The following is a 23,124-nucleotide window of genomic DNA, read 5'->3' as shown; positions in this document are numbered from 1 at the left end:
AGAGATCAGGTCTTGCTCTTGCTCAGGCTGGTGTTAAACTGGAGTGATTTTCTCACTTCAACCTCTCAGAATGCTGGGATTACAGGTGTGAGCCACCACACCCCACCAAGAGAAGGTTTTAAAAGTACAACATTTCAGTTTGTATTATGGATAAAAGGGAAAGGGGAGAAAAAGGAAATGTGCACAAAAAATTACTTCCAGTTGTGCAGTGGAGACAGAGAGTCTGTGTGTGTGGCCCTTTTTCTCTCTCTCACACACACACATAGGCATACACACTGTAAACTGCCGAAAAGAACTTGATCTGGTGTGTCCTAGAAAACACCACCCTCTAGTGACTGCTGGTGAATTTGCTGTTTATTCAATTATCAAGAATTCAAAATATTTTTTTTTTTTTTTTTTTGTAGAGACAAGAGTCTCACTTTATGGCCCTCGGTAGAGTGCCGTGGCCTCACACAGCTCACAGCAATCTCCAACTCCTGGGCTTAAGCGATTCTCTTGCCTCAGCCTCCCGAGTAGCTGGGACTACAGGCGCCCGCCACAACGCCCGGCTATATTTTTTTGGTTGCAGTTTGGCCGGGGCCGGGTTTGAACCCGCCACCCTCGGTATATGGGGCCGGCACCCTACCGACTGAGCCACAGGCGCCGCCCAAGAATTCAAAATATTTTAACTGTTCTATGAATAAAAAGGCTTTTAAAAAAGTCTTTAGAAATGCACTCATCATTATAATCATATGCTGTAGCGTGGGGTGGGGCATGTATTCCCTGAAATTATAGGAAAAACTTCCTATAAAATTTCATAAAAATTGTGTATATTCTATGAAAGTCAAAAGCCTTAGAATCTCAAAGTGATCTGTGATCCACCCCTCACCCCCAAAGAAAGGTTGAATTAACACATTTTGTCAGTGGGGGAAACCAAGCTCCTATTTTCTCAGCATGTCCCTTCTTTTTTTTTTATTTGGCCGGGGCTGGGTTTGAACCCGCCACCTCCGGCATATGGGACCGGTGCCCTACCCACTGAGCCACAGGCGCCGCCCAGCATGTCCCTTCTTTATGAACACCCCTAGTGAGGGATGCAAAATCTGAGATCTAACCAAAACCCAACGATTTGTCCTTTATTTTACATTAATAGGTTCCCCCCTTTGCCCCTCATCCCTTACTTTTAGAATGTTGTCATCAGATTTCACGTAATTTTCCCTTTCAATGTAACTTCATAATCTCACAAAATAAAATTTTCATTTTCTCAAATGTGCATCTGATAAAACTATAGCCTTTCTGATAGGTCAAATCAACGTATCACTGTAACATGGTAAGACTGAGAGAACAGGATGATAAATCCAGGGCCTGCCTTCAGATAACATGACCTGTGACCTCCCAGAAGGATTAGACTATAAATCTGCATTCTGGAATATAATCCTTTGACCTGGATTCAGAAGGTTGAATTTAAGGATCATCTTTTGGGCTTCAGCAAGATTAATTCAAATTAATCAGTAAGATTAATTTGTCCCCTAAACACAAAACAGAAATAGCTGGGCGGCGCCTGTGGCTCAGTGAGTAGGGCGCCAGCCCCATATACCGAGGGTGGCGGGTTCAAACCCAGCCCCGGCCAAACTGCAACCAAAAAAAAGCCGGGCGTTGTGGTGGGCGCCTGTAGTCCCAGCTGCTCGGGAGGCTGAGGCAAGAGAATCGCGGAAGCCCAAGAGTTAGAGGTTGCTGTGAGCCGTGTGACGCCACGGCACTTTACCCAGGGCAGTAAAGTGAGACTCTGTCTCTACAAAAAAAAAAAAAAAAAAAGAAATAGCTAACATACATATGTCTAAAGTCTGTTAACTTTAATTGAAACGAATATTTTTGGTAGCCTGGGTAGAAAGAGGCTTAGTGATACAAAGTCCTTATTCTTCAAAGGCTGCACGCTGTTCAAAATTAGTTCATACAAAAGGAAAAGCAAGGTGGATTGAAAGTTCTCATCCTTACAGAGTAGAACTGCTGAGATAAACAATTACTTTGAAAAGCTATATTTTAAGGTATACATTAAAGACTACCATCCAATAATAACGTTTTTTTTTCCTCTTTCTTTCCCTATCACCGGGTATCCACAACGACTCTATGGAAACATTCTAAATTACAATATAATTGTAATTACAATGTGATTTAGAATGGGGAAACATTCTAAATTACAAAAACAAAAGCATAAATTCTGTTTTTAAAACCAATCACTGACACAAGAAATGGAAATCAATTTAATAGCAATTTTTAAACTATATGATATTCATCTGCTTTTTATATTAGAAGAACCCTATATAGAATTTTGGTCAAATAATACAGTCAATAAAATCTATGTATACTGCTATTTCACATGATTAACACCTGAAAAGAGAAGCCAGGAGAGGGTGCCAAACGAGAGGGCAGGGCAGAGCCAGAGGGGCATCCTTAGACCCAGGGAGGCCAGTGGTCATACCAACTGCTCTGACGAGGCCCCTGCCATCCCTGAGCACCACCATCAGGTTCTGGCACCCCACTTCCCCAGAGCGCAGACGGGGCCAAGGGCTCCTAAGCTGCCCTCTGGCTCTGCAGCTTTCGCGTGATGTTGAACTCATTTTCTGCCGATCTTTCGATTTCCTCCTCCTTTAATCAAAGACAGCACATGCTCCTTCACCCTTTTAGTAATGATCAGTCTTTTAGTAATGATTAAATGGGGGGTGTTAATTAGAAATAAACTGGGGAGAAAGTACTGTAAGTACTGAATCATATGGCCTCAGGATAATGCTACTGGGTCATAGGAAGTCAAAATGCCACTAGCTCTGACTCTACCTTCAGCAGAAAGCCCAAGTCCCTCACATGCTCTTGCAGTACACTGCACGGGCACCTCTGCAAGTGCCTACCAGACGGCCCTTCTTCCTGGTCTTTACTCTCAGGGAACTGCTCCAGCAGGAGCCTCAGCGCCCACAGATACCTCAGGTTCTCCCCAAGTCTCCAGCTCTTATTTTACATTGAATTTTAAGTAGAAACTTCTTGTACCTTGAATGACATCCTTGGGCAAAAAAACCACCCTCGCTTTACAAAGTTTGAAAACGAGGCTCTGATCCCTATCAAAATACAACTAAGCTTTTGTAGAAATAGAACAATTTATCTGAAAATTAACACTGAATCTCAAGGAACCCCAAATAGCCAAAACGATCTTGAAAATTAATAACAAAGTATGAAGACTCATATTTACTGATCTCAAAACATACTACAAAGCTGTAGTAACTGGCATACAGACAGTCACATATAGACTTAAAACATCACAAATATGGTCAAATGATTTCAACAAGGGTGCCCAAACCATTCAATATGGGAAAAAGTCTTTTCAAAAATGTTGGGAAAACTGGATGCTGATATTTTAAAATAAACTGAACTCTTCCCTTACCCAGTGGTTCTCAGCCTTCCTAATGCCGCAATATATTTTCATTGTTAAAAAGGGATCACGACCCACAGGTTGAGAACCACTGCTTTATTCCATATACAGAAATTAACTCAAGATGGATCAAAGACCTAAACATAAGACCTTACACTATATAGTATGCCCCATCATAAGAAGGCATAGGGGGAAAGTTTTATGAGATTTGATTTGGCAATGATTTCTTAAATATGACACCAAAAGCAGAAGCAAAAAAAATAAAAGATAGATAACTGGGTATCACGACTAAAACCTTTTGTGCATCAGTGGATGTAATCAACAGAGTTAAAAAACACATGGAACACAAGAAAATATCTGCAAGTTGTATTTCTTGTAAGAGGTTAATACACAGAGAATATATAAAGAACTCTTACAACACATCAAAAACAAAACAAACTGGATTTTTAAATGGGCAAAGAACCTAAATAGACATTTCTCTAAAGATATATAAATGGCTAACAAGCACACAAAAAGATATTCTACATCACTAATCATGAGGGAAATACAAAGTTAAACCTTCATGAGATAACCACCTCATGCCACTGGGATGACAACTATCAAGAGACAAAATGGTAAGTGTCGGTGAGGACATGGAGAAATCAGGACCCTTTACACCAGCGGTTCTAAACCTATGGGTCACAACCCCTTTGTAACAATGAAAATACATCCTGCATATCAGATATTTACATTACAATTCCTAACAGTAGCAAAATTACAGTTATGAAGTAGCAACGAAAATAATTTTATGGTTGGGGGTCACCACAACATGAGGAACTGTATTAAAGGGTCACGGCATTAGGAAGGTTGAGAACCACTGCTGTACGCTGTTGGCGGGCATGTAAAACGACGTCGTCACTATTGAAACAACATGGCAGTTGCTAAAAACAGTTAAAAGTAAAATCACCAAAATAAAATAAAATAACCACACGATACAGCAATTCTACTTCTAGATTGCTATATACTCCGAAAAATTAAAAAGAGGAACTCAAACAAGTACTTATACACTCATGTTCACAGCAGCATTATTCACAAAAGCCAAAGGTTCCGCTCATGAATTAATAAACACAGTGTGGTATACACGTATCATGGAACTTCATTCAGCCTTAAAAAGGAAGAAACTCTGATGCCTGCTGCATCACAACACGGATGAACCTTGAAAACAGTATGTTAAGTGAAATAGACCAGACACAAAAGGACAAATAATATATGATTATACTTTCATGAGGTACCCAGAGTAGTCACATTCAGAGAGAGAAACTAGAATGATGGTTGCCAGGAGGAAGGGGGATACTGGGAGTTGTTGAATGGGTACAGAGCTTCAGTTTTGCAAGATGAAAAGAGTTCTGGAGATAGACATGGGTGATGAATGTACTTTACAATATTTAAGTACACATTTTAAAATGGTCAAAAAAGTGAATGTTATTAATGTTTGGGTTTTTTTTTAAACACAATTAAAAAAATAAAGTTCTAAGCTCTACAATGAGGGCCCTGAAGGATTATAAAGGACTCTAATTCTAATCCTCTTCATTTTTAAGATGAAGGAACAGAATTAAAATCTGTCCGTTAAGACCGCCAAGAGCAGTACCTGGGGTCACATTGATTCCTAGTACATAGTTTACTACAAAAACCAACACGCACAAAAGATCAAGCATAATGGAAAAGACTAAAAGAAGTGGTCAGGTTGACAAAGACAGCAAAGTGGGCAGAATCATGGGTAGAATGAGGATGAAGGGGAAATCCCAAGAACATTTTTTTTTCCTCCCAGAATTTTTTGAAGTAAAAAAGCATGGAGGAAATCACCGAAGATCTTTTAAATATAGGATGGTCTCTCGTTTGCTGGAATAGAAGTCTGAAACTGTCATTTATCCTGCTCTGGGTAGAGCTGAAGTCTGTGGAAACTCCCATATAAGGTAGTATGTTCATGTTTTTCTATTTCCTCAAGCAAACATTACAGCTCCCCATCTGAAAAAGGCGCTGGAAGAAAGATTCTTCGGCAACCATATCCATATATACATTAAAGCCTGTGGTTTCCATTCTTAGTGGCTAGGAGATTTGCCAAGACACATCCCCCTGCCCAAATATGGCTCAGCATCTAGCGGTCTCCACCACAGAGTCTTCCTGTGATCTCTCCTGGTGGTGGTGATAAGGTCGCTATGACCTCGCTGCTCTCCATAAATAGCCCTTCCTGCAGTAATGTCGTTATGAGACAAGTCGCATTCTTTCCTTTCCTTTAAAGTACAGTTCTGCCTCTTACCGTGGTGCCTTTCTTCCACACAGCTTTCCCTCTGAGGGGAGGGTGCTCTCTTGCCCCTCCACCGCTCCTCCTGGTGACTTCAAAGCAGGGCCTCCACCTTTTTTTTTTTTTAAAGATAAATCTTTCTACCTTTTTTTTAGAGCTTCGTGGTAGCCATAGGGCACACGCAGCAAGGCCCGAATTCAGACACATTTTAAGTATAAAATATATGCCAGAGTATCTTGGTTCCAGTATGAATTACATGATCTGTATGTAGGTTGGACAAGACAACAGCGTGACATATTGGGTTAAATAAAATACAGAAGGTACCAAAAAAATGTAGACACATTATAAGAGATGGTATCTATTTCAAAAGTTGAAGTGAAGCACCATTTTACTGACAATTTATACACTTTGGGGAAATGATTGATTTTATTTCCAATAAGATCTCTTAAAATGTGTATACATTTTTTTGGTGTCCTGGTAAATTACTAAAATTAATTTTCTGTTTCTTTTTGCATTTTGCATATAGCTGTTAGAAAATCTTAAACTATACCTGGGCTCACATTACGTTTCTGTTGAACAGCACCCTCTAGATCAGTGTTTTCAACCTTTTTTATCTCACAACATACTGGAAGTTTAACTTCCATGGCACACTTAAATTACATTTATCAACAAAAAAAAAGTAAAAAAAAAATTATATATTTACTGTACTTTGAACTTCTTTTGAAAATAATTTAATTCATGAAAAAAAAATTTTTTTTTTTTTTTTTGTAGAGACAGAGTCTCACTTTATGGCCCTCGGTAGAGTGCCGTGGCCTCACACAGCTCACAGCAACCTCCAACTCCTGGGCTTAAGCGATTCTCTTGCCTCAGCCTCCCAAGTAGCTGGGACTACAGGCACCCACCACAATGCCCGGCTATTTTTTGGTTGCAGCCATCATCGCTGTTTGGCGAGCCCAGGCTGGATTCGAACCCACCGGCTCAGGTGTATGTGGCTGGTGCCTTAGCAGCTTGAGCCACAGGCGCCAAGCCCCCAGCTATTTTTCATTGCAGTTTGGCCGGGGCTGGGTTTGAACCCACCACCCTTGGTATATGGGGCCGGCGTCTTACCCACTGAGCCATAGGTGCTGCCCTCTCTTGTAGTTATTGATCTTACAGGACACGTGCATTAAAGATGCAGAGTAAAATACAGGGTGGCCAGAAAGTTTATGTGCAATTTTTAATAAAAAAAAAAAAAAAATGAAGAAACAGTTTGGTGGTCCCTCAAAAAGTTAAATGAAATTACCACATGACCCACAATTCCAGTTCCGGGTATATACCCAAAAGAATTGAAAACAGGGACTCAAACAGATACTTCTATACCCATGTTCATAGCAGCCTTAGTCACAACAACCAAAAGGTGGAAACAACTCAAGTGTCCTTCGAAGGTGAACAGATAAACCATGGTTTACAATGGAATAATATTCAGCTGTAAGAAGGAATGAAGTTCTGTTACATGCTACAATGTGGATGGTCCTCAATCACATTATGCTAAGGGAAAGAAGCCAGACATAGAAGATCATGTTCAGATGACCCCACTTGCACGAAGTATCTAGAATTGGCAAGTTTACAGAAAGTAAATTAGAAGTTATCGGGGGTTAGGAGGAGGGAATGGGAAATGAATGCTTAATGGTCACAGAGTATCTGGGGTAATTAAAGCTTTTGGAAATAGTGGTGATGGTTGTATAATATCATGAATATAATTAATGACATTGAATTATATACTTAAAAAATTACAATGGCAAATTTTATGTTATATTTATTTTACTACAATAAAGGGGGGATATATTCGTTGATCAGCCAGTTCCCAACAAATACCAAGCTAGCATACTTTTAAGCATATCCATGATTAATCCTCACCATCCACAGATTAAATCATTCTGCCATTTACAGATGAGGAATTTGCAACTCAGATATTAAATAATGTATTCAAAAATCACACAAAAGGCAGAAGTTTTTTTTTTTTTTTTTTTTTTGAGACAGAGTCTCACTTTGTTGCCCAGGTTTATAGTGCCATCTGCCTAGTTCATTTATACTTGAAATATTATGGTAGAATTGAAACACTGTGGGCTTTAGAGCTACCAGTCTTGGGTGTAAATCTTCTGGCCAGATGAGGTAGTTCATATCTGTAATCCTAGCACTTTGGGAGGCCAAGGCAGGAAGATTGCTTGAGATCAGAGTTTGAGACCAGCCTGAGCAAAAATGAAACCCTGTGTCTACAAAATATAGAAAAATTAGCTAGACATGGTGGCACATACCTATAGTCCCAGCTACTCAGGAGGCTGAGGCAGAAGGATCACCTGAACCTGGGAGTTTGAGGTTGCTACCACATACCACATATCTGTTGCAGTATTTGGGGTAGTTTCTCTGTACACAACCTCGTTTAATTCAATCGACCACTCTATAGACATTAACACCTCATTCTGTAACTATTCTGACAAACTATATCCAGGGGCCACACACTGACCAGGGCTGAAACAAAGCACTGCTCTTCTATACATTTTCCTTCGGAGTATGAATGGATCAATCAATATATTGCTCAGAAATTTTGGATAAGACCCAATTCACAATCACAGTAAGGCATTAAAAAAATAAAAACACTTATAAGTTCCCTTAACCAAGAGATTGTATTCTAGGTGAGACGGAAAGGCAAGAGAGGGCTGGAACAGAGAAGTAACACTGACCCACAAATCTAAACTCCAGCTGTTCCCAGTTCTGCCTAGAACAACGCCCTTTGCCATCATTTGTCAAATTCTTCAAAGCCCACCTCAAAGGTTGCTAATTCAAAGGTGCCATCCCTAAGAACTGTAGGTCACCTCTCCTTTTGGTTATCCTCAAAAACTCGACCCACTTATGATGGTCTGATGGTTGGTTATTTTGTAAATACAACCATGTATGTTCATCCAGAATATTTTACTCAATTTTCATTCTACCAGCCATGCACAGCGCCTTCTTGTTTGCCAAGTAAAGTTTGTGCCCGTTTAAATCAATTCAAAGACCTTATTAAAGTGATAATCTTCTTTTTAATGTTTTCTTTCTTATCTCTGAAAAAAATTCTCTTTTCCTGATCAGCATAACTATTTCATATTTCTCTTTATGGAAAATTAAGAAATATGTGAAAATTAAAACAATATGCTCCTTAACAACTATCAGGTCAAAGAAGAAATTAAAGAGGAAATTAAAAAATAGTTTTTTTGTTTGTTTGTTTTGAGACAGTCTTGTTACTCTGTCACCCTGGAGGGAGTGCCGGGGCAACATGGCTCATAGTAACCTCAAAGTCCTGGGCTCAAGTGATCCTCCTACCTCAGCCTCCCAAGTAGCTGGGACTACAAGTGCCCACCACAATGCCTGGCTAATTTTCTATTTTTAATAGCGACATTATCGCACTCTTGCTCAGGCTGGTCTACCCCTGAGCACAAACAATCCTCCCCACTCAGTCTCCCAAGAGTGCTAGGATTACAGGAGTGAGCCACCACACCCAGACTAAAAAATATCATAAGATAAATGAAAAGGGAAACACAACATTCCAAAACTATGGTATGCAACAAAAGCAGTTTTAGGAGGGAAGCTCATAGCAATAAACATCTACACCAGAAGATCTCAAATAAACAACCTAACACTACATCTCAAGGAACTAGAAAAAGAACAAACTAGGCCCAGTGTTAGCATAAGGAAGGAATGCAAACATCAGAGCAGAAATGAATGTAACAAGGACTAGGAAAACAACAGAATCAATGAAACTAAAAGCTAGTCAACAGATACAAAATTAAAACTACAAAGAGTAAGTTCTGGTGTCCTATTTCACAGCCAGGTGGCTACGGTTAATAATAATGTGTTTTATAGTTAAAAACAGCTGAAAGAGAAGATTTTAAATGTCCTCACCAAACAGAAAGGATAAATATTTGAGCTGATAAATATGCTGATTACCTTGATTTGATCATTCCATAATGTATCAAAACATCACACTGTGCCCCGTAAATATATATGTCATTTAAAAAAAAAAACTTTAAAAAGTGGTCTGTTTTTTAAAAACAGAGTTACACAGACTAATGAATAAGAATAACTCCTCAATTAACTGTCATTCTTTTTCCTACCATGGCAGGACAAAACTTCACTAAACGTATCCTTAAGCAGTAAATTCCTCACCCCAAAGATCCTAGGCATAATTCATATTTTAAAAATTAAACACAGACGCCAAAAAGTATTACGAAGGTCTTAGATAGTGTAAGGCTCTACAGAACATAAATTTACAACACTAAACATTATCAACGGTTTTTATTTTGCAAACGCAGGGTATATCTTCCCTTCCACACTCAGTTTGACACCAATAAAACACAAATTTGCTTTTACATGTATTCAATAATTACATATACACTGACAAAATGTTTAAGAGCCATAACCATCACCTTTGCAGCAGTGAAGATTTAATTATAGCATGCCTTAAGGTTACTACAACTTGCCCAGGAGTCTTTCTTCATAGAGAGTTTAGACAAATATCTCCTAGATTTGCTTTTAAATAACTGAGAAAAGATAGGATATAAGGAAAACAATCCGTAAATACAATACCCTGTGCTGGCAGGTTTAGGCTGTTGTGTCCAGTTCTTCTCTTAAACGTCTCTTAAAGGCCAGCTCCCCGTCTTCCTCAATGCACACACCCAGGCCCAGCTCTGCGGGAGGAAGCCTAACCCCCTCCTGGACGTGCCCCTCTACTCTCTTAACTAAAGGGGAGAGAGCCTTCCTGCTGGTAGCTCTGCTCCTATTTAGTTCATTTATCAGGGTTTGGGAAAACCAGTTTCGCATCACAGTGAATTATCTTCAGAAGCTCCTATTTCCTACATTGCATAGCACTTCCTCATCTTAACTTTGTGTGTGTTGCCTTGAACTATTTTTGAGCGAATGAAACCAAGTTGAGGGTTTTTTCCCCTGCATTTAGTCAAATCATGTGACATGGTGTGTTAACATAAAAACCTCACAGTTCTGAAGCAATAAAACAACACCCCTAAATGTCATAACTCATATCCTGTTGTTTTATATACTTTACAAAGTTAAGAAATTCATCCACCAACTTATTGAAAGCAGTTGTTATATGCAGACAAATATTTAGGAAAATGGATAATAATGGATCACATAGAAAGAGGTGAACTTTCATAAAATGATAGCCTCTGTCCCTCTGGATCTTGACAATACCTACATGTTTGAATTAAAAGAGCTTCTTTACGTCTCCTTCGGACGCTTTACCAGGCTGGGGTCAGCAGCCTGTCTTTATCACACCTTACTGGTGGCACGGTCCAGGCCAGCTTAGAGATAGGCATGCTGGGCTCGGGCTGGCAGAGCAGCAGAAACTGCTCCTTTTGTTCCAGATACCCTTGACAAACTCAGTGCAGAGAAGCAAAGCCAGTGGTGCTGAGGCCCCACACACCCAACTGAGTCACCACCCAGGACTGCTCAGTGCCAAGTTTCCACTGAAGTATAAAGGGATCCTTGGTGGAGGCTGAGGAAGAACTTGAGAGTAACTAATGCAGCTTCCCCTTCCATGAATGAAGACTTGCTTGCCCCGATTCATGAAGAATACAAGAAAGTTCCTTCACCCAATTTAATTACAGAACCGTCTTTTTTTTTTTTTTTTAAGTTGAAAAACCATTTATTTTCACCAGAAAGAAAAGAAAAAAGTGATCCAATTCTATAGGTCTAGTTTTTGGGCCAAAAAGAGACCCAGAAGCAGTGAGACTCTCACCAAGGTCATCCCCAAATCCAACACCCCCTGGAGGCAGAAAGCAGGGAGGAAGCACAGCCTCCCCCACAGTCTACGCACACAATGAGGCCTGCTGGGAGAGCTGAACACAAATGGGAGGCTGCAGAAGTATCGAAGGACAGGAAGAACAGGAAAATGGGCTGAGATAGGAAAGGAAGAGAAGGTATGAACTCAGCAAGTTAAATTAAGGTCCGTGGTTCCTGAGGGACTGAACACACAGAGCTGAGAATGTCCTAGAGATGGGGTCCCATGAAGGGCATATTCTCATGCTCAGCCACAGCTTGGAATTTCAGCCCACACACATCCCACTTTGAAACTCTGTGCTGTCAAGGCCCCTGATGGCCTCCACTGCATCCTCTGCCCACTCCATGTGTATGAAGGTATAACCTTTCACGATGTCACATTCAAGGACTGGACCATACTCCTCAAACTTGGCCCGAAGCTCCCTGACAGTACAGGTGGGACTGATGTTGCCCCCGTGCAACCTTGTTGAGGTTTTGCTCTTATTCTTGCAGGCTTCCACGCTGAAGTCCACCCCATGAAGCTTGCAGCGGTGCAGGTGGCATATGGCATCTTCAGTCTTCTGTGTGCACAAAGCCATGGTTCTTCATGTCACATTCCAGCACCTTCCCATACTGTTCAGACAGTGAGTGGATCTCCTGCTCTGTGGTCTCCCGGAGGCAGGTTTCCAATGAACAGCTTCACCATCCTGACAAGAGCCTGCACAGAAATCAGCAGGGCCTCCTTCTCCTGGCACAGACGCTCCCAACAAAATGCTAAAATGCCAGAACAGTCATTTTTAGGATGATAATGGCACCTTGGTGATCACCGGGGCTCATCACCTTTGCTTGTTATCTGACACAGGAGGTCAGGTACAAGCATAGTCTAGAGCTGCTGCTAAGCAGAAGTGCAAGACTGAAGGCGCCCTGAGGGCTGTCTACTTACAGGGAGAGGGTCAGTGCCTGGAGAGGTGGAAAAGCTCATCTAAGACTAGCCAGAGGCATGCTCTCCCATGGCGCACATCTCACAGGCTTCAACCTCAACTCCAACCACCGGAGCTGGTTCTGGATCTCTTACTCACTTCTCAATGCAATAACATTCCAGCCAGAATATTTTCTTGGCTTTGATGTGTTTACTTTCTCTTGGGAGGCAGGAGTGATGGTAAAAGGAAGCTGGATGCGAAGTCTGCTTGCAGGTGAGAAGCAACCTCCTGCCCACATTCCCTCTGGAAATACGCTAGAAAACAGCTATGATCTATCTTGGTAGAGGGAAAGGAAAACGAATGTCTTCTGAGCTAGAGCCCAGAAGGCAAACTTCTAAGTTTGCTTATGTTACGGCAGGTAAAATCCAAAGTAGGGAAACACTGTTTTGTGTACCAATTCATCATGAACTGTGACACAAAAAGAGGTGCATACCAGGAGAAGCCTCTCAGAAGGACCATTTAAGCTGAGACTGACTAGAAGGAGGAGAAAAACTGAGAGGAGAAAGTTCTCGGCAGAGAAGAGTGAAGCTTCTCCTCTCTCGTCAAGTAATACCATCCCAGCTGTGACCTCTGAGCCTCCAAGCCGCCCTCTCATTCCCTGGGCACTGCACCCCCTGGGCCACATTGCCCCTCCATCACAAGTATCCTGAGCCTAAGGACACACAGACCACCCATCTCGTAAGTGTGGCCTTGAAGGTCCTGCCCCTCCACATCTCTCTTTTTTTTTTTTTTAGCAAGTGTAAAAGTATCCACATCTCTACCTCTTGTCTCCCTTCTATTGCCTCTGCCCTTCCCATGGGAAAGTCCCTGGATCTTTAGTCCCTGGATCACTCTGTTTTCTCTCTCCCTTCAGGCGTCCTCCTTTCCTTCCCACTTAGCCTGGATTCCACCACCAAGCGGCAGAACTGCTGACATCCAGTACTCTACACCAACCCCAGCAGATCTCTAATTCTGGAACCATGCTACACCCCATTTCTCAACTCCTACACGTAGCTGGTGCTCCGCAGCACAACGTGTGGACAGACTGGCCCTGTTACCAGCTTCTCTGCTGTTGGTTGGATTCTGTCAGCCCTATCTTTGAAGCCACGCCCCATTTCCCCTCCAGGACTATTTTATTAATACCATTCTTGACCATCTTCCCATAACCAACCTTATCCTTTTTTCTCTCAGCAGATGAAATTACCTTATTACCTCTTCATGAAGAAAACAGCTTTCCTGGAAGGCCCTTCCTCAACCACCCACTGCCCATGCACTCACCCCTGCCTGCAGCCCATCGGTCCCGGAGGAGGCCTGCTTGGTGCCAGCACTTATACCCATGTTCAGACACACAGTTACTTCTCTATGGGCAACTCTTTCTTTTTTTTCTCTTTTTTTTTCTTTTAATTTCAGACCATTACAGGGGTACACAAATTTCAGTTACATAATTTGCTTTTGTACATTTTAAGTCGAAGCTCTAAGTGTGCACTGTACCCACTAGGTATGATTTAACTCAACCCTCCCCCCCACCTACTTGATTGAGTTTTATTTCTCCATGTTCACATATGTGTTGATTTACTAGTACCAATTTTGTGCTGAGTATACATGGTGTTTTTTTTTTTCTATTTTTGCAATATTTCACTTAGAAGAATGGTCCCCGGGTCCATCCGGTTATTATAGAAGACAATAGATCACCATTATTTTTTTATGGCTGAGCATAACTCCAGGGTGTACATATACCACACTTTATTGATTCACTCATGACGGAATTTTGGGTTATGAACTATGCTGCTAAAACATTCAAATGCAAGTATTTTTATGATAAAATGTCCTTTTTTCTTTAGATTAAATACCTTATAGTGGGATTGGGATCAAATGGTCTAGTTTTAGTTCTCTGAGATATCTCCATACCACTTTCCATAGAGGCTGCAGTCTCACCAACAGTGTGTAAGTGCTCCTTTCAGGCTTCAGTTTCTGCTACCTTGAAATGAGTCTATCTTGACTTACTCTCTAGCTATATCACACCTCTCTCATCTCTTCAGATACATTTTGCCAACTGCAGTCTCACCTCCCATTTACTCCACAACTAGCTGTAATCTAGAAACATTTCTTATTATGGCCGCAGTCTTCTCTTTAAAAGCCAAATCCCAGAATACATTTTTTCTCCTTATCTTACTGATAAGTCTCCTGATCTCTGTGCCATCGTACTTCTCTCTCCCATCACATCACTGCCTCTTTTGTAGGCCTCCTCCTCTGCCTGCCTTGAGGGATGCCTGCTCCCCAGACCCTGACCCTGCTCCTCATTGTGCACATTCTTCCCGATGCCTTCAGTAATTCCACAGTTCACCTACCTTCTCCATGTTAGCAGCACCAGCTGGACCTTTTAGAACCTCACAACCGCACATCAATCATCTGTGGGACGTCTCCATGCAGATATCCTAACAGGCAACTCAAACTCACGATGCCTACGATAAACCACTTCCCCTCCCCATCATGTCCAATTCCTCCTTTTAACATGTCCTCTCTCAGGTAATGGCCACATTATCCATCCAGTAACCCAGGCTAGAAATCTCTTAATCATTTCTGGACATAACCACTGCTGCTAATTTTAGCCCTAAGAACCTCTCAAAGCTGTCTTTCTGCCCCACCTCACTCCCATTTTGACCCCCGCCACAGTCCAGCTTTCATCATCATTTACTGGGTCTGTTGCTGCAGCCTTCTAAGTGGATTCCCTGGCTCCAGCCTGGTCCCCTTCAATAAAATCCAACAGACCCAACTAGCAAATGATACAAGGAATTTGTTATCATTTCCCTGCTTAAACTCTCTAATGGCTTAAGAACAAAGCTAACCCCCCTACAGGTACCACACAAAACTCTGTATCACCTGACACCACCTACTTCCCCAAACCCCATCGCTGGACATCTCCTACCGCTCCCTTTATGTGTCTAACAGTAACACACATACCCCATTCAGGCCCTCAATTCACTGCTGCTGCTTACACTGACCTCTCAGCTCAGGCCTTCCTCCAGCTTCCCTCACAAATGCTGTCATCTTCCTACAGCACAGCTAGAGTGGCCCCTCCCAGCCCCATTCTCCTGTCTGGATCTGGCAGCCTCCCACAATGCCTTATTATTACACTGCAAGGATCATTTTCTGAGCATCTTTTCCTAATCTCTGTGAGGCCAGGAACTAGATTGCTACTCATCTTTATGCTGCTTGTGAGCCTAGCAACACACTAGGCATTTAGTAAAGTTTAGCTAAAATGAAGCTTGTAAGAGAGGTGCTGTCACTCTTAACTTACGGATGAGGAAAATGAAGTTTAGAGAGAGGTTATATGACTTTATTTTTTCTTTGATTCCTTAACTTTTTTTTTTGGTTCCTGCTTCCACTGCCTTAAGGTCTCCAAACTTTTGTGTCACTGGTCTCAGACAACACTTTGCTGCCCACTGTCCTTTGGATGGTGTACATGGAGATGCTGCTGTTCAGGGCATCACGAACACTGAAGTCCTTCCTCCCTGTCTTTTAGCAGGTGGTGAGAGATGGCAACCGCAGCCTCCAGCTTGACCTTGATGTTCATCTGGTTAGGTCTGTGCCTGCAGAAGGACCCTGCAGAGATGTCCCATCTGCCTGGCACAGCAGGCTGCCGCCTCCTAGGTGCTCTCTAGGCTGGCCTTCAGATTGTTCATGGAGTCCACATCTATCTCCAAGGACTGGGCTGCCTCCCTCAGCTCTGTGAGCCTCATCTCAGCAGTTCTGATCTTAGCTGACTGCGAGGTGACTCTGGGTGCTCTCCTCAATCTGTGGGGACAAGTATTCTTCTTTTGAGACAGAATCTCACTATGTTGCCCTCGGTAGAGTACTGAGACATCACAGCTCACAGCAACCTCCAACTCTTGGGCTTAAGCAATTCTCTTGCCTCAGCCTCCCAAGTAGCTGGGACCACAGGTGCCCACCACAAAGGCTGGCCATTTTTTGTTGCAGTTGTCATTGTTTTTTTATCTGGCCAGGGCCAGATTTAAACCCACCAGCCTTGGTGTACGTGGCTGGCGCCATAACCTCTGTGCTATGGGCACTGAGCCTGGACAAGTATTTTTCTAGCTCTTATCAGTTTTTCTGACCTAGCTTGTCATACTTGGCCCAGCTGTCCACTGTGATCTTGCTGAGGTCCTAAGATTTGGGGTATCTACCTCCATGGTTGGCTCACTGCTGGCAATCTGGGCTTATAGGTCTTTTACTTCCTCCTGACGGTTCTTGTTCATGAAGAGCGGCTCCTCCTTGAGATCCCTGATCTCCCTCTCCAGCTGTAGCCAAGCAACCCTGGTGTTACCAGTGACCTTGGGGAACCCCAGATGTTACTGTCCATAGGCTGGTGCGCTACCAGCCATCTCACTCTTGAGAAAAGTCACCAGGAACATGATGGCACTGTCAATCTGCAGAGCTACACGTGCCCTGTCCACAGCACTTGCAAAGATTAAGTGCTCAGGATCTCGACGGTCTTGGGAGTTACTGCCTCCAGTCTCTGACCTGAGCCTTCTTCTCTAGGAGTTTCTGACTGTGCTCTGCACCCTGTGACTGTCAGTCTTCAAGCTCCTCACTCTGTCTGGGTAGGAGGCCAGACGGCCGTTCAGGTCTTGCGTGGTCTCCTCAGTCTGGATGCCTTCCAATCCCACGAGACCCCCAGTCATCCCCACAGCCAGGCTCCCAGGCCCCCAGCTGCCCCAGAAGCTGGTGGAGCAGGACAGAGAGGTCCAGGAGCCTGAGGCTCTGACACCTACATAGATGCTACAGTGCTGCTGGTGGGCTGGATCTGCAGTTGGACAACTGGACAGAGATTGGTAGTTGGTAGTTGCTAGAGAAGGGGCAGAATGAGTGGTGAAGCTCATGCTGTCCAAGGAGGAAGGTGAGAAGACAGGACTCAGACTCGGACCCAGGTTACATGACTTTAAAAGTCACCTACAGAAAAGTCTAAGAAGAAACCCTAGAATGCAAAAGCGCACTGGCTAAATTAAAAGTCCTTTCCCTGATAGCAGAGGGCCTCTCAGAGCTAAGCATGGTCTATGTTTCTCCTCTGTTACTAGAGCCTGGTAAGGTGCTGCCAGCACACAGCAAGTGATTAGTACACAGCGGCAGGCTCAGCACGCGTGCAGAGGCCCTCCTGCAAAAGTCTGCGTCTGTCCAGCAGATGGCGCTGTACACAGCGGTCAGCTCAGCGCGCCTGCAGAGGCCCCGCTCGCAAGCATCTCTCCAGCAGACGGCACTGCGGCTCCGCAGCAAGGACGCTGCCCGCCAGGCGCCCCGGGAGGAAAGCCAGCCTATCCATCCATTCGTTGCTAGCTTCTTTCTTTGAGTCTCACATAGAAACACAACAAAAATCAGGGCAAATCTTTTCTGTAGAATGCTCTGAATGAACATGGATATCTTTTAACTTGTTCAATGCCCAATATACTTGCATATCTTTTCTTCTCTGGCCTTTAAAAAAATCTGGGGTAATTTCACCCAACTTGATTCACACAATTTATCGAGTGCATTTCCCTGCCCTTATACACATATATTCTTCATAGGTCCTTAGTATGAAACATATTTATAACCCAGCAAGTTCATCACCATGTTCATCTCTATATCCTTGAGTCTCCACCCTGTATCACTTGAGAACACATTAGTTTAGTTTGCCAACCATCTCTCATTCTAAAAAACAACAACAACAAAAAAACCGTTCAATATATCCTAACTATGGTCTTAAAGGCTATGAGCTTTTGAATAAGAATAAAAAAGGACAATTATGAGTAAAACAAATTACTACCTATGAGAGTAAAGTGAAGAGTCACAAGCAAACATTCTTCACTTAATTACAATTTCATGGTATTCCCAGAAAACTCAGTGTTTATTGAAACTGTACAGAAATATTTCATGATCATATCTAAAACAAAATTAGGGTCTACAATCAAATAATACACCAGATAACACAAAGGAGTTTTTCTTTCTTATTTTTTTAAGCAGCACCAAAGTCCTGTGCATGCACACTCCCTAACAATCAGCATCTCTAACCTGAGCCTACTTAGTGCCTTCGGTGGTGCCCTTTGCCCCAAACCATCACAATAACTACAGATTGACTCACGAGTTCCCAACATCACAATAACTACAGGTTGACTCACGAGTTCCCAGTTGCTCTACAGGAAACAGTTTCAGCTCCACTGAGGACAACTGACTCAGAGGATTTCTGAGACTATTAAGCTACCTAATGCCAAAGGCAGTGATTTAAAGTACCTAAAGGAACCATTTGTCAGAGTTTGACCTGACTCATCCAATAATATACAGCAATGAATACTATTAAAATTAAAATACTATAACTAAAACAGTTGGAGTTATAAATTTAACTTTTTAATCAAGGAAGTCCTCAATTTGAAAATATTTTCAAACCCAGACTAAATGACGTCAAGAAAACAGTTTCATAAAATAGCAAGCCTCTTCCAGCCATACCACCACCAAAGAGCAAGCCCTAAACAGCAGCTTGGTCCTAAACGTACGTGAGCGCTAGGAGCCTTTCTGATCTTGGGCAAGCTGCTGTAAAAGAACGATCTGAGGCAAACACAACTTTAAAGAGCAATTCATGTATCGGGGAATACCAGACTGAATGAAGTTTAATGTCCTAATGACAAAACTTCAGAGATAAGCATCTAATGGGAAAATGTGGAAGAAAAATAAAGGACCTGATTGGTTTGCAATTACAAAATTGCCCATTTTAGGTGCCCTGTTGGGAAGTCCCTAGTAACACAGTCATATGTTAGTTGGTTGCTTATCACTGGCTAGGGTTAAGTTTTAACATAAGCATTTATCAGAATGACCCAATTTAAGTGTTGCTTATGTATGCAATTTAAGCAAGGCTGACATCACTGGTTTTGTCTGCCCGGGGATCTTCAGGCCTGGTCTCCATTTTAATTTACCTTAACAATACTCATTCCCTAATACCCACCCAGTCCTGAGCCTGCCTAAAGTATGAGAGCAGAAGATGGGGAATCAGTTCTCAAATTCCTGTGGTAATATTGTGGGAAGGCTGTGGCAGCTGAGGGACACCAAAGAGGGACAATGCTGTTGCAGGCCACTTTGTTGAAGAGAATGAGCCCTGACAGCAGAGTTTGAATTCCAGAAATAACTCATCGAGAAGAGCTGTTCACACCCAAGTATTCTTAAGGTAAACGTAGTCTGCTTCTGTATTCCAACTCAACAGTGACAAACTGAATGAAGGTCCCACCTGGCTCCTAAAACTAGCTCTTCTCCACACGTGGTGCCACTATTCACCAAATGGGTCTAGTCTAAGTCAGAAACACAGTCATCCTAACCAACTCAATCTTTTTCACAAATCACCTAACGTCCAACTGAAAAGTCCTTTTTTCTCTGGATCTGACATATCTCTGGATCTATTTATTCGCTTCCATCCCTCTGGACAGAACCTACTTCTGGCACCATCACCAATCACTTGGATTAAGACAATAGCCTTCTAACTGGGTTCTGAATGTCCACTCTTTCCTAGTCACTGCTCCCAAGCCAGCCCTTCTCCAAGCTACTATAACACTGTCCTCTGGGCGGAGTCCCATCTCAGTCCCCCTCTGCTTCAGGTAACAGATCTAGCTGTCCTGATTGACCACGTGACATCCACCTACCCCAACTGAGGACAGAGCTTGTTTTTATTCTCTGGCCACAATGATTGGGCCTGGTGTGGACCTGAACTCAGTTAATCAAATTCTATTTCTCAAAAAGTAGAAACCTGGGGAGAGACCAACAGTCTTTTGCAGTTAGAAGTCATATAACCTTACTGCCCCACAGAGAAATTCTTCTCATTCTCCTGAGATGCCAGGAGTGGACCTCGTTGTTTGTCCTCTCAGAGACACACTTTGAGGTGAAGCCAGCTCAGTGTTTTTCTAATAATTCTTTTTTAGTTTCTGTTTGTCTGAGTCAATCCCTGCTGCTTATAACCAAAGAAACTTGAGTAACAGTAAAAACTGACACTGCCCCCATGCCCCCTAGGACTGCCCAGCCCCTCCACACCCCCCACAGTTGGAGCTGGCCTTGAAGCTCTACCTGCCACATCGCTGCTGCTGCCTCTCTTCCAGCCTCATACCTTCTGCGCTCCATTCCCTAGAACACCATCTTGGGATGATTCCCATTCACAGACGGACTCAGTCAAGATGTGTTACTTCCTCTGGGCAGTTTTCCCAAAGTCTCTCAGGCTGGACCCTCTTGTTCCCATAGGAATTTGGCTGATTCCTCTGACCCCAAGTAAAAGTTTCTTACAACAGCCCAGCGCAGTGGCTCACGCTGTAATCCCAGCACTCTGGGAGGCTGAGGCAGGTGGATTGCCTAAGCTCAGAAGTTTGAGACCAGCCCAAGCAACAGTGAGACCCCATCTCTAAAACTAAATGGGCACTGTGGCGGGCGTCTATAGTCCCAGCTATGCGGGAGGCTGAGGCAAGAGAATTGCTCAGAGTTTGAGGTTGCTGTGAGCTATGATGCTACAGCACTCTACAGAGGGCATCAAAGACTCTGTCTCAAAAAAAAAAAAAAGTTTTTTATAAGAGGTGATTCTTCACACATGTATCCCCACGCATAAGCACCTAAGGCACATGCTTGGCAGAGGGTAGGCTCTCAGTGAATATTTCTCAAATAAATGAACAAATGAGGAAATTAGAAACCTACTTAATTCAAATTAGTATTCAGGGAAGTATAACAGAAGTTTAAAAATAACGTTATTTTCTGAAATCAAGAGGCTCTGGCTATCCAATATTAAATTCATTATATTTTAATATTCATTCTTAAAATCATTTAACTGTGTTTGCTTTGTAAAAATTCATTAATCTGTAGACTTAAGATTTCTGCACTCTTTTGTATTTTATTTTATTTCATTCATTTACTTTTTGTAAAGATAGGGTCTATATTGCTTAGTCTAGTCTCAAACAGTGGACCCGCCTCATCCTCACCAAAGTGCTGGGATTAGAGGCATGAGCCATTGTACCCAGTGATGTATATTTTATAATATGTTAATAAAATTTTAAAAAACACATTTAACACAGCTGGAACACAGCCGGAAACCACAGTTATAGACTAGTGGTAAGTTCACACGCATGGAAACAGCACACACCACAGAACATACACTGACTACAGGTAAAATTACGACTTAACCATACCACTCATTCGCTGTGACATCTTTGTTCAGGAAAATTCTTGATATTCTGCTTTACCGACTACAAAAATGGGTAATAGCCATTTTGTCTAAATCTCAGCGCTATAGAAAAGATAAAATCATAAAGGTGAAAATTCAAACACAAAGTGTTTTTGTACAAAATTCTGAATCATCTCAAAGTGTGTGCTAGTAGAACCTGCTCCAAAAAATCAGATTTTGGAAAATGTAATACTTTGGCATGAAACTGTCTACAAAGTCCCATGAATGCATATCAAAAAGTGATACAGGACAATGAATTCAGGATATTAACCTGAAATTTAAGATTAAATTTATTCTTGAGGAACAAAGAAAGGATATCCTTACATTATTTTTTCTTATAAACTAGACTTAAAAATTATACATATTTCATGAACTAAAATAAACATTCCTCATTCTTACGATAACTGAAATGCTTTTAAGAGTTCAGCTAAGGCATTAACCTTCTGGTTAAAGGAACTCAGAGAGTGGAGGCAGAAGAAAGCATAGATATTCCTTACTCCTTACTTATTTTGCTCTTTCCTACTAGATTATAACCTCTGAGTTCAAGAACTTTGTTCTTTACCTTTTTAACCATTATAGTGTAAGGCATAAAATTCAACTGTAAAAAGCACTTTAAAAACACCTGTTGAGGTGACCTGTAACCGGTACTGACCCATTATCAAAAGTTCTCTTCATCCCCCCTTGCAGAAATGAATAAAATCTCATAACTATTAGCTCTTTTTCAGTCATGGTGATGATCTTAAAGATTTAAAAAAATTTTTTCACAGTCAGGCATGGTGCTCATGCCTATAAATCCTAGCACTCTGAAAGCCAAGGTGGGTGGATCACTTGAGCTTAGGAGTTCAAGACCAGCCTGAGCAACAGCCAAGACCCCATCTCTACTAAAAACAGAAAAACTAGCTAGACACAGTGGTGCATACCTATAGTCCCAGCTACTGAGGAGGCTGAAGTTAAGAGAACTGCTCAACCCTAAGAGTTTGAGATTGCTGTGAACTATGATCCCACAGTACTCTAACCAGGGTTAGTTTTGAGACCCTGTCTCAAAAACAAGAAAAAAAATTATTTTTACATATATAAATCCTAAAACCTTATTAAGAACAGAAATGGCCAGTTGTGGTGGCTCACATGTGTAATCCTAGCACTTAGGGAGATCCGGGCCAGGAGTTTGAGACCAGCCAGAGGATGAGCAAGACTCTGTCTCTTCAAAAAACAGAAAAATTAGCCAGGCAAGATGGTATGCACCCATACACCCATAGTCCCAGCTATTCGGGAGGCCGAGGCAGGCTAGGGAGTTTCAGGTTGTAGTAAGCTAAGATGGTGCCCCTGCACTCTAGCCAGGGAGAAAAAAGCAAGACTCTGTCTCCAAAAAAATAAAAAACAAACAAACAAACCCAAACACCACTAAAATGGTTAGGGAAACCTGATAACTGATAATGAGCGCCTATCATTGCTGCAAGACTGACACTAACCTCAGACCAGGCCTTCCCCC

At 42.2% G+C, this 23,124-nt stretch overlaps 1 protein-coding gene and 1 pseudogene across 3 annotated transcripts in view; both read right to left on the bottom strand.

Annotated features, from left to right (window-relative positions):
• LIMS1 (LIM zinc finger domain containing 1) overlaps positions 1–23,124 on the bottom strand; it is a 154,308-nt gene that overhangs the window by 88,728 nt on the left and 42,456 nt on the right. The gene's annotated exons all lie outside the window — the stretch shown is intronic.
• LOC128583000 (RNA-binding protein 4-like) lies at positions 11,753–12,217 on the bottom strand (annotated as a pseudogene).

The sequence above is a fragment of the Nycticebus coucang genome, chromosome 4 (genome assembly GCF_027406575.1).
Source record: "Nycticebus coucang isolate mNycCou1 chromosome 4, mNycCou1.pri, whole genome shotgun sequence".
Taxonomy (NCBI): domain Eukaryota; kingdom Metazoa; phylum Chordata; class Mammalia; order Primates; family Lorisidae; genus Nycticebus; species Nycticebus coucang.
This window is presented reverse-complemented; position numbering and strand designations above follow the sequence as displayed.